The sequence below is a fragment of the Nicotiana tabacum genome, chromosome 22 (assembly GCF_000715075.1).
Source record: "Nicotiana tabacum cultivar K326 chromosome 22, ASM71507v2, whole genome shotgun sequence".
NCBI classification, from domain to species: domain Eukaryota; kingdom Viridiplantae; phylum Streptophyta; class Magnoliopsida; order Solanales; family Solanaceae; genus Nicotiana; species Nicotiana tabacum.
Genome location: NC_134101.1, coordinates 67,955,679 through 67,973,282, shown reverse-complemented (window position 1 = coordinate 67,973,282; position 17,604 = coordinate 67,955,679). Strand labels below are relative to the sequence as shown.

The window sequence follows — 17,604 nt, the reverse complement described above, 5'->3', positions numbered from 1 at the left end:
TTTTTTATGCTTCACACATCCGAGTTTATGATTTTATAACTTGTGGGGTTGGTTAGTTTTGTTTCGGGAAGCTTTCGGGTTGATTCAGACCTTTTGATTCTTGACTTAGAAGCCTAAATTAAAAATGTTGACCAAACTTTGACTTTTGAGAAAATGGTCCCGGAATGGTATTTTGATGTCCCCAATAGCTTCGTATTATGATTTTGGACTTGGGCGTATGCCCAAAATTAATTTTGGAAGTCCTTAGGTTGATTTGTGTTGATTTGCCGAAATTTGGCAATTTGAAGTTGAAACGTTTGACCGTAGGTTGACTTTTAGCTATCGAGTTTCAGATTTGATTTTAGGACTTGGAATAGGTCCATTATGCTATTTAGAACTTGTCTGCAAAATTTGGTATCATTTGGAGTTTAATTGGTAGAGTTTCGGACGCCTAGTTGCAATTCTTGAAGTTTTTGAGAATTTACTTTGAAATTCATGCGTTTTAGTGATCACTTCATAGTTTTAGATGTTATTTTTTGTGTTTCAAAAGTGCGAGTAAGTTCGTATGATATTTTTAGTCTTATGTAGATATTTGGTTTGGAGCCCCGACGGCTCGGATGAGTTTCGGACATGTTTCGGAAGGTTTTGAACTGAAAAATGAAAATCTGGTGTCTGGTGCCTCTAGTGTCGCATTTGCGAATATTAGAGTCGCATTTGCAACCTTAGCAGGGAACCACAGGTATCGCAATTGTGTTGCCTAGGTCGCATTTGCGATGTTGCTTGGGGCTGGGCTAGGTTCGCATTTGTGGCAAAATTGTCGCTTTTGCGGGGGGAACAAGGTTTGGAATTGCAAACCCATCTTTTCGATTTGCGAGAAGTTCCCCAAGCCTGTCAGTGCCACAATTGTGATAACTGCAGCTGAACATAAGTGTTGGAAGTCGGGATTGCATCTCATATTTTCCCATTTTAGAACACTATATTCTGTAGGAGGCGATTTGGAGAGGGGATTTTCATCGACAAACTTTGGGTAAGTGATTCTGATCTATCTCTCTCTCTCTCTCTCTCTCTCTCTCTCTCTCTCTCTCTCTCTCTCTCTCTCTCTCTCTCTCTCTATATATATATATATATATATATATATATATATATATATATATATATATATATATATATATATATATAAAAAAAATGTGAATCGAAGTGAAAATTTGTGAAACTTTGTCAAGTTTTTGAAAAATAAAAATTTTAGTTTTGAGAGTTGATTTGGACTTGAAATTTGAAACTAATCATATATATGGACTCGTTGGGTCATGGGTAGTAGGAATCTACCATTTGACCAGGGTTTTGACCGGGCAGGCCCCGAGTTGACCTTTGTTGACTTTTTAGGAAAGGTGTAAAGATTTTAGCTCTATCTATTATAATTAATTTTCTTGCATTGTTTGATGATATTAAGTCTGTTTTGGTTAGAGTCTAGCCGTGCGAAGGCAAATTTAAGGGGAAAAGCTATTTTTGAGAGTTGAATTGGCCTTGTTGAGGTAAGTATCTTGCCTAACTTTGTGTGAGGAAACTACCCCTTAGGATTTGGTATTGATTGTGTCATTTGTGCTATGTGAAAGACGATTACGCAAGGTGACGAGTGGGTACACGGGTTGTATGTGGTAATTGACCTGTTTAGGCTACTTAGACTCTTTCCATGCTTTAATTGAATTGTCATATCATGTTCTAAATTCTCATAGTCAACCTATTCTTACTTGTGTTAGTCTATCCTTACATGCCTTAAATGACTTTGTTAACACTTGTTGTACATCCTACTTGATAATATGCTCTTATGTTTTAGTTGAACTTGTTGCCTATTTTATTGTTACATATTGTCTATTTCATTGTTGATTATCATTGTTTGAAGTCATTGTACATGTCATTTCTTTCATCGTTGATTATCATTATTTGAAGTCATTATTACAAGTTATCTCTTTCATAGCTATTATTCTTATTTGAAGTCATGTTATCCCTTCCATTGCGAGTTATTTGTATTTAGTTTCGTGGTTACATATTATCTTTCTCATTGTTGATTTATTGGTGTTGAACTTGTGAAAGTCGTATCACATTGAGGCGAAATATTAATTATTGAGATATCCTTCTTGTTGAGTATCTTACATTCATTGTTATTTTTAATATTCTTGTACACGTTGTGGTGGAGCCATGGACTATTGTTGTGGGAATATTTATATTGTTGATTGTTGGCAAGTTGTGACACATAGACACTTGTGGTGTGAGTTACTATTGTGATGTGATATTGACGAGCATAGGTGGTATAAGGCTAGGGGTTAATGTGCATGCGACATCATAAGGTGGGATTTATGTGCGTGTTGTGTTTTTCTATATCGCACACGCAAGTATACGCGGTCAATCAAGTATATGCGGTCAATCAATTAAATTCTGATTTATCGAGTCAAAAACATTCAAGGTGATTTTTATTGATTAATTCTACTAATGATAATTGCAAGTAAAAGAAAAGGTAATTAACTCGCACACATAGCACGAAGATTTTAATGCAATGAGAAATAATATTCCAAGGTTATGGCTGGCAAACAATCTTGTTGAATTCTTCAATCGACTCAACTTATTAATTTATCTGGGTTATTAACATGCAAGGGCAATAATACTCGTAGAAATTTGATAACTTCTACTCGCCTATTCAATCTATTCTAACCCATATATTCTTATGAGATTAGAGATAAGAAGAAAGCATTTATAATCTCTTGCAAAATTGGCTAAGCACGACAAATATATATATTTCTATCCGTATTCGAAAATAAATTCCCCAATGACTAGGTTCAAGATCGCGCTCTTTTCAATCCTATTGCAATCAAGAATTACCTCTTTCAAGTTCAACTCAAGATATGAATAAATAACTCAATATGATAAATTAAATCGTCAAATCAATATCTGAATATCAACATTCATGAAAAACCATAACCCGAGAATAAACGAGTTTAGCCACGCATAGTTATGGTAGCAATCTCAATTAATTTCCAAGAACACATAAAAATCAAGAGAAAATGAAAAAAGAAGAACTCAAGACGAATTTCACGGTTCCCGAACTCTGTGATGGCTTTTCTCCGTTTCCAAGTATGTTCTATGACCTAAAATAGATGTTTTTGGCTTATATATTGCGAACAAAAGCCGTGGACCAAAGTTTTCCTTTTTCTTTTCCAAATCAGTACAGGGATTGATGCTGAGGTGGATGCTTCGTGTCCACCCCGTCTTGAACTTCTCAGCATCGGATGCGAAACATCCACCCTCTGTTCCCTCAACCTTGTTGTGCCCAGGTGCAGATGCTAAGGTGGATGCCTTCTTGAGACTTCACTGCTAAGGGTGCTTCAAATAGCCCTTTTTTTTAATAGGTTGGATGCGACATATACACCCTCCTTTCCTATAGCTGGAGCATCATTTCTTCATATTTTTGCATTCCAAATATCCTAAATCATCACACACAACTTAATTAGTCGTAAAACTAATAATTAACACATGTTGGCCATTTTTAACACCAAATAACACCAAAAAGCTGATAAAACATGGGTAGAATAACATTAAAACATATAAAAATATGCCTAACATCACTACCCCACACTTAAGCCTTTGTTCATCCTCGAGCAAAGTAAAATCAACCTATACTAGACCGAACAAAATAAAGCTTATCACTATCAAGCCACAACTTTTTAAGTAAGCTCAAGCACCAATGACTCTGGTTGATACCAACAATTAACCCTTTGCATATGAATTCTTGGACTTACTTCCCCATGTTAAAACCATGCCAAGCACAATATTGAACAGTTCAAAACAATCAAATAGCAAATTTGGGACATCCCAACCTCAGAAACTGACTCCCTAGCTTAACTACTTTCAGGTCAAATTACTTACTCTGACTGAAGAGCCTAATAAAGTCAGCTATCCATCATGAAACATGTACCCTCATCACAATACAAAGAGAGATAGTCCACACACTCAAATAAAATTCAAATGTAATTTAAGTACTTTACACAATCGAAGAAATCACTCACTCTCTCAAAGAAGTTCACATGCGCACAAAAGGTATCATAAGCTTGCCCATTATGTAATCTCTACTAATGTAGGCCTGCTCAGTCTAAAATCAATTAGGACTTTATCGTGGTTGTAACGTGGGCTAAGGGACGGGTAGAATATATATAGAAAATAGTAGTTAACTCTTCTAAGCACTTTAACACATCAAGCAATCACTTTAAGTGCAACTTTCTTCAACCCAAGTTCAAACATCACAAAACTCATCTCCCCCAAAACTTTACCTTTTTTCTTTAAGCACTACTTTGACTCACACTCACTAGCAAGGACAAGATATATTATTGCTTTTGCTAAAAAAAAAATTCTCTTCTCACAGATTTTTTTCTTTCTTTTTTTTTTTTTCTATGATTTCTGCTAGTGGTGTATTTCTTACAAAATAAGTACAACTTTTTTCCTTTCATTGGTTCTACTCGAAAGACACCCAAGTTACCTCCTTACTTCTTCTAGCGCTTATTTTACAAGTTAAGTGCTTTAAGAGCTAAAAGGATCAAAATAATGTCGATTAAGAATAAAAAAAGGGTATGGGCTTGTACCGTGGGTGCCAAACAAAGAGTTTACAGGATCAACATGGTTAACTAGGGATGATTTTATTATTGGTAGAATTAAAATTCAAAAAGGGATCAAAGAAGGCCTAAAATCATATTTCAAACCGAGCAAAACCTAGAATTTCATTTCAACTCACATACAGGGCAAGTTCTAGATACAAAAGTCAAGAAAATGAGCCTAAGCATCACAAACAAGCTATTCTACTTTTCAACACACAAATAGTTCTCAAAGACTCGTGGGGAGAGTTATAATCCATATGCCCAAGTCTAAATCTGTTGGTATAAAACAAGTCACTAAATATGCTGAATTCAATCTGAGTCTCTATATCCTACACTACTCTAAAAATAAAAAGTACCCAGCTCAAAACTTCATCCCTTGAAAAAGCACCGGTGCCCAAAGAAAAACTAAGGGAATTACTACCTATGCTATCCTAATAAAAGCAAAAGAAAATCTTTCTGGTATTTTTAATCGGACCTTAATCCTGCGAGAAAGTTGTCTAAGAGATCCATCGTTAAGAAAAATGTGAGCTTTTTCTATTTTTGTTTTTGTATTTTATTTTGAAGAAAGTACTCTAAACTAGACTACTTCTAGCTAAGGCTTAAAAAAATAATGAGAATTCTTTTTTATACAATTACACTCAGAAGATAATTCCCCCACCCCACACTTATATTATGTATAGTTCTCGATGAATGATCATAAAGAAAAATATTAAAACAAGGATGAAAAATACTCCCTGAGACCCTGAGAGGGCCTATCAAGCAATATGATCCTCAATATTTAGGGTCGGGATGACCCTACACTTAAGCTTAAACATACTCATCAGCTTCAACTTTGGGTACTTAGACTTCCCCTAATCTGCAAACAAAAACAAAATAAAACGTGACATTATAAAAATAAAAAATAAAAAATACATGATGGGTTGCCTCCCAACAAGCGCCTGATTTAACATTACAACACGACTTTACTACTCTGCTCAGGCTGGGCACTTTCGCTTCTTCTTTCTCCCATGAAGTCTTGCCTTTTTGCATGCTCTAAGAAGATCTCCTCTTTTATCCCTGACTCTTTTCTCAATCATCTTTACACACTCAACTTGCAACACCACCTCCTCTAACTCAGTTTTCCCACTTGGATCACTTAAATTCACATAAGGACTCTGCTTTATCCCCTTTGATTCCACCACAGTAATCATGCACACGTCCTCATAATACTTAGGGAGCTTAAGTGCCTTATACACATTAAAAATGATTTCCTCATCATCAACTCTTATCTTCAACTTCCCTTCCCACACATCAATAATCGCTCTACCAGTAGCTAAGAACGGTCGCCCCAAAATAATGTGCACTTCCTCATTTATCTCGTAATCAAGAACAATAAAATAAGCAGGAAGAGTAAAATTTCCCGCTTGCACTAGCACATCCTCAATAATTCCTTCCGACATCACCAGCACTGCCTATCTGCCAACTGTAAGGTGATTGTAATAGGTCTAAGGGACCCCAATCCTAGTTGCTTGAACAAAGATGATGACATTAAATTTATACTAGCCCTTAAATCACACAGGGCTCTACCAACTTCTTGTTTCCCAAGAGACAGAGGAATTGTGAAACTCCCAGGATCCTTCAACTTAGGAGGAAGTTTAATCTGAACTCTAGCACTGCACTCTTCAGTAAGTGCAACTATTTCAAACTCATTAAGTCTTCTCTTGTTTTCCACAATATCTTTTAGATACTTTGCATACTTAGGCACTTCCTGTAAAATTTCCCCCAAAGGAAAATTCACACGCACTTGGATCAAAGTATCTAAGAAAGTCTTGTACTTAGCATCGTCTTTTTCTTCTGTAGTCTTTGTGGAAACGGAGGTGGTGGCCTTGTCACAATTACTGGCTCTGATCTTTCGCTCTCTTTCTCATTCTCCTCAACTGGATTGGGAACTAATTCACCTTCAGGACTAGTCGTATACTTCTTTTTCTTTGGAACTTCTTTTAATACTCTTCCATTTCTCATGGTAACCGCATTGACTTGAACATTAGGATTAGGCTCAGTATAACTAGGAAGAGCCCCAATTGGCCGATAATTTGAGCACTGGCAAGTTGCCCCATTTGTCACTCCAAATTTCAAATAGCTGCCGAGTGGGCTGCTAAGTGGGCCTACTAGCCAGCCATCAATTTCTTTAGCATCTCCTTAATATGACTCGTCGAGTTTGTAGGTTACTCAACCTATGGTGGTATATATTGTTGTTGAGGAGCTTGTGGCATGTACTGATTATAAGCACCTTGGTTTCCACCCCAAGAGAAGTTTGGGTGGTTCTTTTAATTTGGATTATAAGTATTACCATTGAGATTCTGATTTGTTTGTTCTCTATTTGCATTCCCCACAAAGTAAACAGATTCTGGATTCACTGGACAGACATCACTAGTATGGCCCTCACCACAGACTTCGTAGAACACCTTCACTTGTTGTACTGGTTGACTTTGTTGCATTGGTTGGAACTGCTTATGGTTCTGAACCACTGTCACGACCCAAAATCCCACCTCAGATGTCGTGATGGCACCTAGTCTCTAAGACTAGGTAAGCCGATTTCAATTATATTTCGAACCCATCTTTTTTGAATAAGAATTAAATAGGTAATCATAACCAACATCGGAATAAATATGAATGTAACAACCTCCCAAGACTAGTAGTACTGAGTCACGAACTCTAACTGAATACATGAAATGATCTCATGGATCAAATACTCCATACTGTTTGAATAATAAATAACAGTATAATAAAATGGAAAGACTCCAAGGAACTGCGACGACCAAGCAGCTCTACCTTGAGTCCTTGCGAATCCCACTCTAACTCTGTCCCAGTCCGATATCTCCAATACCTGGATCTGCACAAAAATGTACAGAAGTGTAGTATGAGTACACCACGGTCGGCACCCAGTAAGTATCAAGACTAATCTTAGTGGAGTAGAGACGAGGTACAGTCAAGACACTCACTAGTCTAATAACCTGTGCAATATAGTATACAAAATAATAGGAAACAAATAATAATAAGAGCAACACAAATCAACCAATGATATGCCCGACATGGCAACAAGAACAACATTAATATTGCTCAACAAATAATAAATACAACTACACCGATGTAAATCAAGTTCTTCAATTAAATATCTCACATATAATTCTTCCAAATAACTCTCTTTAAATATAATTTTCTCAAGTAAATATCTTTCAAATATAATTCTTTCAATAAATCTTTATCAAATATAATTTTCTCAAATAAATATCTTTCAAATACAATTCCTTCAAATACTACTTTTTGAATAAAAGTCCTTTCAAATAATTATTTTAAATATAATTCTTTCAGTTAAAAGTCACCATGTGACACCTCATTTCATAATTATAAAAATACGGGTCTCAGCCCTTTTTATATTTTCATGGCACTTCATGCCCATAATTAAATCATCATATTTTCCCAGCACCTCGTGCCCATTTTTCATATCACATCTGCACGGACAGTTCACATTCTAATAATAATACCATCATATTTTCCCCCGGCACTTTGTGCCCACGTTTCATATCTCAACTGCACGGATAATTTACGTGCCAAATATCATCATTATTTACTCACGGCACCTCGTACCCATATTTCTTTTCATAATCTGCCTGACAATAAACACATGCTCCCAATTTGTACATAAATCAGACTATTATCAATTTACCAACAACAAGACAAATTGCACAAGGTATAAAAATAAACACAAGAAAAGTCACAATATCACATAAAATCACCAATGCAACCACTCCACATCATCACATATCATCCTGACAATAGCCACCCTTATCGCTCCTATTGCCACCCTTATCACTCATATAATAGCCACCCTTATCTCTCTGACCTGACAATATCAATAGCCACCCTTATCGCTCTTATTGCCACCCTTATCTCTACTATAGCCACCCTTATTACTCCGCCTAGACAATATTCCAACAAACACAACAACAGTGAAGTGCCACCCTTATGCCCACATAATATCAACAGTGGAATGCCACCCTTATATCCTCAAAATAATAACTCACACAACACAACAATTTATACGGAAAATTATCACGATAACATAACAAAATCCATTCATATCACAATTTACCCAATGGCCATAACCAAATTTCAAAGATACAACCAAATCAATTAATTTCACAACAAATAGCCGAAGGGTCCACACAATGTGTATAACACCACAAAAATAATCATCAGAGATAGAAATTATTCAGACTAAAGCAAAGCCTTCATTAATCCAAATTTAGATAATTATATTAGCACATCTTCTTAAGCTTGCTTAATTAATTATTTGCATAAGGAAAATTCATAATGAAATTAAATTCCAAGAATATCAAACCATCAAACTCACTGAATTCACATAAATATACAAGTAATAATTACATCAAATTGTCATAAAACAAATTCAATAAATGTGATTTGAGGCATGGCAAACAGATGATTAAATATATGCCAACAATTATCCAATTTACTACACAATATGCCCAAGACTTTAACGCAATAAATTTTGCACATGTAAGCCCGAGTACGTACTTGTCACCTCACGTACACGGCTTTTCACATTTCATAAATGGCACATAAGACTCGATGCCTAAGGGGTAATTTCCTCACTCGAGATTAGGCAAGACACTTACCTTTTTGAAGTTAGGCCGATATTCCAAAAATCGCCTTCTTGCTTGAATTGACCTCCGGATAGCTCAAATCTATCCAATTCAATTCTATGAATTCATTAAAATTTTCCGAAAATAAATTTCGGATAATAAAACGTCGACTTAAAAAATTATTCTAAAAAGTCAACAAAAGTCAACGCGGGGCCCGCCTCTTAGAACCCGACATAATTTTCATGAAATCCGAACACCAATTTTGATACGAGTTCTACCATACCAATTTTATCGAATTCCAATAACAAATCGTCCTCTAAATCTTGAAATTTTGTTTTTGGAAGATTTTGCCAAAATCTTGATTTCTTCCATTAAAATCTGAATTAAACGATGAATATAATCATAGATTCATGAAATATAAAGACTTTAGGATATAGAACACTTACCCCAACCAAGCTTATGAAAAATCTCTCCAGAATCGCCCAAATCCGAGCACCAAAAGTCCACCAACGAAAATGGCTAAATGACCATTTTTGGTCCTTATGATTCTGTCCAGTTTCGCACCTGCGAACTAATTTCATGCACCTGCGAGCATGCGTTTGCGAGAAAATTCTCGCTTCTGTGACGTCCACTGGCATTGCCCTCGCACCTGCGGAAGAGCTTCCGCTTCTGCGCTCACGCAGGTGCGGAAAATGCATCGCACCTGCGACCTTTGCCCTTCTCACTCCAGGCCGCATCGGCTACCATTTTGTCGTTTTTGCGGTCTCGCACTTGCGACCATTTCCATCGCAGGTGCGATGGTACCAGAACTGGAAAAATTCCAGAATTCCTTCAAGAACAATTTTGGTCTGTTTAACCATCCGGAACTCGCCCGAGGGCCTCGATACCTCAACCAATTATACCAACATGTCCCAAAATACAATACGAACTTAGTCGAGGCTTCAAACCAAATCAAACAACGCCAAAATTATGAATCGCGCATCGAATCAAATTATAAGTTTTTTCAAATCTTCCCAACTTCTATATTTTGCGCCGAAACGTATCAAATCAATTCGGAATGACTTCAAATTTTGTACACAAGTCATAAATGACGTAATGAAGCTATTCCTATTTTCGGAATCGAAATCCGACCTTGTTATAAAAATTCAACCTTCGGTCGGACTTTCCAAAAATCTTCTATTTTCCAACTTTCGCCAAAATGTGTCGATTTGTCATACGGACTTCCAAATCCAAATCCGGACATACACCTAAGTCCGAAACCATCATACGAAGTTGTTGACATCATAAATATTCTATTTCGGGGTCGTTGGCTCAAAAGTCAACTGTCCGATCAACTCTTTCCATTTAAGATTCTAAATAAGAATTGTTCTTTAAATTAAATTCCGAATCTTCCGAAAATTAAACTCGACCACACCCACGGGTCATAATACATATTACGAAGCTTCTCGAGACCTTAAGTCACTGAATGGGGCATTAATTCTTAAAACGACAAGTCGAATCGTTACATTCTCCACCTTTTAAACATATGTTTGTCCTCGAACGTGCTAAGAATTATTCCGAGGTTCCCAAATTGACGATTTTACTTTTACACATATACTCACGGTTGATCCCACGTTACCGCATTTGAGATAAGCCCGACAACTCCATATCAATTGAGATTATTTCTTTTATCCATATTTGTAAACTTTAAGACTAATTTCTTACACTCCAAACATTTTCAAAAAGCCTGATTTTTAAAACAACGCACGGTATTAGTCTCAACTGGCTATTGCAACTCATGCCTACACACACATCAACTTTCTTGATAGTGTTGAAGTACTTCAAAAAATTTTCGGGGTGTTACATTCTCCCCCACTTAGGATCATTCGCCCTTGAATGAGAAATAGAGTCTGCCCTCAAACACATAACATAACCTTTCTCTTCTTTCGCACATGTCAATCTCCCAAATTATTTTTTAACTCCCAAATTTTTCAGAAATTTCAGCAGAGTCTCCTCTGTAAATGGGCCTATCCACCTGCTAGAGTAACACCAAAACAACTCCTAACAACACATCCATAACCCAACAAAGCACCCACAATGTATATATCAATAACACTAATCTCAACATCATAAGCACTGCATTATCATAATGATATCATGACATGAAGCACATCATATGTATGCCCATCACCACATCTCTGGTCTTAATAGTTGTTCATAATCGATTACAACATCGCCAATTAACCTCATATTAACCAAAACCTCATTTCGAATTTTCACAACACTGACAGCAAAATGTGAGGCATGAAGACCTCATAACTATTTACTCGACTTAACAAGTCACATTTAATGCCGCTTGGGCACTCACCTCATTGGCTAAAACTCAATATTTTCCTCACAATTATGGCTAAATATGCACAGAAATACATAAAAGAATTATCAAATAAGCCTATCAGGCATAACTCCCTATTAGTACTATAGTACAAATTAAACTTCACAAAGGGAGAATTTAACTCATAAATATTTCACCGCAAGGATCTCATCCTTATATAACTTCCACCGTGATTTGTAGCCCGGTTTAAATATCTCACATCATATAAAAATGCGAGGATCTCGTCCTCAACTCCGAATCACAAGTATTTTGCACATTGTGCCAACTAAAATTTTCAATTTCCTTTCTTTCTTCTTTTCAATATATTTCATAAACAGTTTTCACAACACATAATGAACCCCCATCCCGGTAGGGCATATAATTCATAAAATTGAAATCAATTATTCCAAAATCACTTCAAAAGCCATTGTAGTGAGTAATAAAAAGTCATGTTTGGATTTATAGCCCTCAATGGTGTACAAAAATAAAAATGATAGACACGGGCTAACATCATCAAACCTCCCAACAGGGATACACATGTAAGTGGTTCACAAAATTTTGAAGCTTACCCATAAGCGGAGCATAATAGGAGGACTCACCTAAATATTCAGATCCGAATCAAATTAAGGAAAAATATCCTTTTTTATAACAAATCAGGATCATACTTTTAATGACACCATCTGGTGTATCGGCCTCAGCCAAATCATAGCGATTATATTAACGGGTCGGGCCTCCACCTCTTAGGAGTCCTCTACCCGCTTGTCCTCTACCTCTAACTGGTTGTGTACGTGGAGTAGTAATTGCATTGGGGCCCATAGCCTGAGTGTTCTAATAAAATCCACCCCTCACAAGTCTGGGACAATCTCTCATAATGTGCTTAGTATCACCACACTCATAACAGCCCCTCTAAGGTCACGGTTGCTCATACTAAGTCTATGCTGGATTACTGGAATAACTATTATAGGAATCCCGTGCTGGTGGTGCATTGTAAGAACTTACTGGAGCACTCCGAGTAATCTGATGTGCGGACTGAGCTGGCCGACTGCTCGAGCCTCTGCTATAATGGGTCCTAACTGAAGAGTAAAATCCACTGAACCCTCCAGATCTTCGAGACCTTTTGGCCTCCTTAGACTCCCTTTCCTCGCCTAAAACACCCTCAATCTTCCATGCAATCTCCACTACTTGTTGAAATGGAGTATCAGTTTGTAACTCTCGAGCCATGCATATTTTAATATCATAATCGAGCCCCTCAATGAATCTGCGGACCCGTTCTCTGACTGTATGAGCCAAGATAGTTGCATGACGGGCTAACTCACTGAACCTGATGGCATATTCTGATACTGTCATAGTGCCCTGACGCAACCATTCAAACTCTGTGCGCCACGCATCTCCAAGAGTTTGGGGAACAAACTCTTTCAAGAACATTTCCGAAAATTGAATCCAAGTTGGTGGTATTGCATCTATTGGTGTACCTTTTTCATAGATTTTCCACCACTGATACGTTGCGCCTGACAGTTGAAATGTAGTAAAGGCAACTCCGATCACTTCCATAATACCCATGGTGCGTAGAATACGGTGACAATTTTCTAGAAATCCTTGGGCATCCTTTGTAGTTGTGCCACTGAAAGTAGGTGGACTATACCTCTTAAACCTCTCAAGTCTCTTTTTTTCTTCTTCTAATGCCTCTGGCCTGACCCCAGGCCGAAACGAAATAACAGGATGTACCGGTACTACACTCGGAACTTGACCAACGTGAACCCGCTGCTCGGGAGTTGTGGTAGGAGTTTGAGCTACTCCCCCAATCTGCGAAATATTTGGTGCAACAGAAATCAATCCCGCCTGAGTTAATGTACCAAACATACTCAGGAACTCTGCTAAAGTCTCCTGAAGTCCGGGGGTAACAACAGGTGCTCCTGGTACCTGTCCCCCAACTCGAGCTATTGGCGGCTCCTCAACTGCTGCTCTGGCAGGTGCTCTAGTCGCGGCACGTTCCCTTCTTCGGCCTCTACCTCGGCCTCTTGCGGCACCTCGTGCCCATTTTTCATATCACATCTGCATGGATAGTTCACGTGCCAATATCATCATTATTTACTCACGGCACCTCGTGCCCACATTTCTTTTCATAATCTGCCTGACAATAGACACAGGCTCCCAATTTGTACATAAATCAGACTATTATCAATTTACCAACAACAAGACAAATTGCACAAGGTATAAAAATAAACACAAGGAAAGTCACAACATCACATAAAATCACCAATGCAACCACTCCACGTCATCACATATCATTCTAACAATAGCCATCCTTATCACTCCTATTGCCACCCTTATCACTCCTATAATAGCCACCCTTATCCCTCCGACCTGACAATATCAATTGTCACCCTTATCGCTCCTATTGTCACCCTTATCTCTCCTATAGCCACCTTTATCGCTCCGCCCAGACATTATTCCAGAAAACACAACAACAGTAACATGCCACCCTTATGCCCACATAATATCAATAGTAGAATTCCACCCTTATATCTTCAAAATAACAACTCACACAACACAACAATTTATACGGGAAATTATCACGACAACATAACAAAATCCATTCATATTACAATTTGCCCAATGGCCACAACCAAATTCCAAAGATACAACCAAATCAATTAATTTCACAACAAATAGCCGAAGGCTCCACACAATGTGTATAACACCACAAAAAACAATCAATGGAGATAGAAATTATTCAGCCTAAAGCAAAGCCTTCATTAATCCAAATTTAGGTAATTATATTAGCACATCTTCTTAAGCTTGCTTAATTAATTATTTGCATAAGAAAAATGCATAATAAAATTAAATTTCAAGAATATCAAACCATCAAACTCACAAAATTCATATAAATATACAGGTAATAATTACATCAAATTGTCATATAAAAACAAATTCAATAAATGTGATTTAAGGCATGGCAAATAGATGATTAAATATATGCCAACAATTATCCAATTTACTACACAATATGCCCAAGATTTTAACTCAAAATATTTTGCACATATAAGCCCGAGTACGTACTCGTCCCCTCGCGTACACGGCTTTTCTCATTTCACAAATAACACATAAGACTCGATGCCTAAGGGGTAATTCCCCCACTCGAGGTTAGGTAAGGTACTTACCTTTTCGAAGTTAGGCCGATATTTCAAAAATTGCCTTCTTGCTTGAATTGACCTCCGGACAGCTCAATTCTATCCAATTCAATTGTATAACTTCATTAAAATTCATCTAAAAAAAATTTCAGATAATAAAACGTTGACTTAAAAATTTAATTCTAAAAAGTCAACAAAAGTCAACGCGGTGCTCGTCTCTCGGAACCTGACATATTTTTCATGAAATCCGAACACCTATTTCGAAACGAGTTCAACCATACCAATTTTATCGAATTCCAATAACAAATCGTCCTCTAAATCTTGAAATTTTGTTTTTGGAAGATTTTGCTAAAATCTTGATTTCTTCCATTAAAATCTGGATTAAACGATGAATATAATCATAGATTCATAAAATATAAACACTTTAGGATATAGAACAGTTACCCCAACCAAGCTTGTGAAAAATCTCTCCAGAATCGCCCAAATCCGAGCACCCAAAGTCCAAAAACGAAAATGGCGAAATGACCATTTTTGGTCCTTATGATTCTGTCCAGTTTCTCACCTGCGGACTAATTTCACGCACCTGCGAGCTCGCTTTTGCAAGCAAATTCTTGCTTCTACGACGTCTACTGGCACTGCCCTCGCACCTGCGGAAGAGCTTCCGCTTCTGCGCTCACGCAGGTGCGAAAAATGCATCACACCTGCGACCCTTGCCCTTCTCACTCCAGGCCGCATCTGCGACCATTTTGTCGCTTTTGCAGTCTCGCACCTACGACCATTTCCATCGCAGGTGCGATGGTACCAGAACTGGAAACATTCCAGAATTCCTTCAAGCACAATTTTGGTCCGTTTAACCATCCGGAACTCACCCAAGGCCCCCGGGACCTCAACCAATTATACCAACATATCCCAAAATACAATACAAACTTAGTCGAGGTTTCAAACCACATCAAACAACGCCGAAATTACGAATCGAGCATTGAATCAAATTATAAGTTTTTTCAAATCTTTCAACTTCTATATTTTACGCTGAAACGTATCAAATCAATCCGGAATGCCTTCAAATTTTGCACACAAGTCATAAATGATGTAATGGAGCTATTCCTTTTTCCAGAATCGAAATCCGACCCTGTTATCAAAAATTCAACCTTCGGCCGGACTTTCCAAAAATCTTCTATTTTCCAACTTTCCCCAAAATGCGTCGATTTGTCCTATGGAATTTCAAATCCAAATCCGGACATACGCCTAAGTCCGAAATCATTATACAAAGCTATTGAAATCATAAAAATTCTATTCTGGGGTCGTTTGCTCAAAAGTCAACTCTCCGGTAAACTCTTTCTATTTAAGCTTCTAAATAAGAATTGTTCTTTTAATTAAATTCTGAATCTTCCGAAAATCAAACTCGACCACACCCATGGGTCATAATACATATTACGAAGCTTCTCGATACCTTAAGTCACTGAACGGGGCATTAATTCTTAAAACGACAAGTCAGGTCGTTAAAACCACATTCATCTTGCTGATTTGATTCGCCAAAGATGCTACCTGTGCAGATAGTGCTGATATAACATCCAATTCAAGTACCTCGACAACTTTATGGGTTGTGTGTCTACTAGTTTCCCTTTGTCAATCGGGGTTACTTTTGGAAAACTTGTTTAATAGTGCACAGATTTCATTAAAGCTCTTTTCCAATACTTGACCACCAGCTGTTGCGTCCACCATTATTTTTGTTTCAGGTGAAGACCTTCAATAAAAGTATGAGCAAGTACCTCGTTGGTTTGTTTATGGTGTGGACAGTCTTTTAGTAGCCCCTTGAATTGCTCCCAGGCTGCATAAAGTGATTCACCTTCCTCTATTTAAATGCAACTATCTCACTTCTTATCTTTGCGGTTTTACCAGAAGGAAAGAACCTAGCCAAGAATTTGCAAGCCAAATCATTCCATGATGCAATAGAGTTGGCTGGCTCAGATTTCAACCATCTATTGGCCTCACCCAACAGATAATAAAGAAACAATGTGAGTCTCACATAATCATATGTGACCTCATTAGTGATATAAGTATCACTAATCTCCAGAAAATTCAGAATATGTTGTTGGGGGTCCTCGTATGGTAGTCCCATAAACTGTCCATTTGTATGAAGTAGTTGGATCATGCTCTACTTAAGCTCGAAATGCCATGTGATCCTAGGCTTAACGATACTGGAGGTGACATTAGCAATGCTGGGCATAGCCATCTCATGTGCCGCCAATGGGTGTTCATCCTCTATTTGAACAGGAAGTTGAATGAGTGCTTGTAAATTATGTGCTTCCCGAGCTTCTCTCAACCTTCTGCGAAATTCTCTCTTAGGTTCTGGGTCAAAATCATGTTGCCCTAAATCGCACACGCAAGTATACGCAATCAATCAAGTAATAAAGTAGTGAATAGAGTATCATTCCCACGAGGACTTGTGATCAATTGTCTACTAAATCAAGCAAATTCTGATTTATCGAGTCAAGAACAATTTCAAGGTGATTTTTGTTGATTAATTCTACTAATGATAATTGCAAATAAAAGACAAACTAATTAACTATCACACTTAGCATGAAGATTTTAATTCAATGAGAAATAATATTCCAAGGTTATGGCTGGCTAACAATCCTGTCGAATTCTTAAATCGACTCGACTTATTAGTTTATCTAGATTATTAACCTGCAAGGATAATAATACTCATAGAAATTTGACAACTTCTACTCGCCTATTCAATCTATTCTAACCCATATATTCTTATGAGATTATAGATAATAATAATGCATTAATAATCTCTTACAAAATTGGCTAAGCACAACAAATAGGTATATTTCTATCCGTATTCGCAAATCAAT

General features: G+C 37.3%; 1 non-coding gene across 1 annotated transcript; it reads left to right on the top strand.

Annotated features, from left to right (window-relative positions):
* Nucleotides 1-16,522: 16,522 nt before the first annotated feature.
* LOC142176870 (small nucleolar RNA R71) lies at nucleotides 16,523-16,628 on the top strand. Its single transcript, XR_012705675.1, has one exon. It is a non-coding gene; the product is annotated as a small nucleolar RNA R71 (small nucleolar RNA).
* Nucleotides 16,629-17,604: the final 976 nt, after the last annotated feature.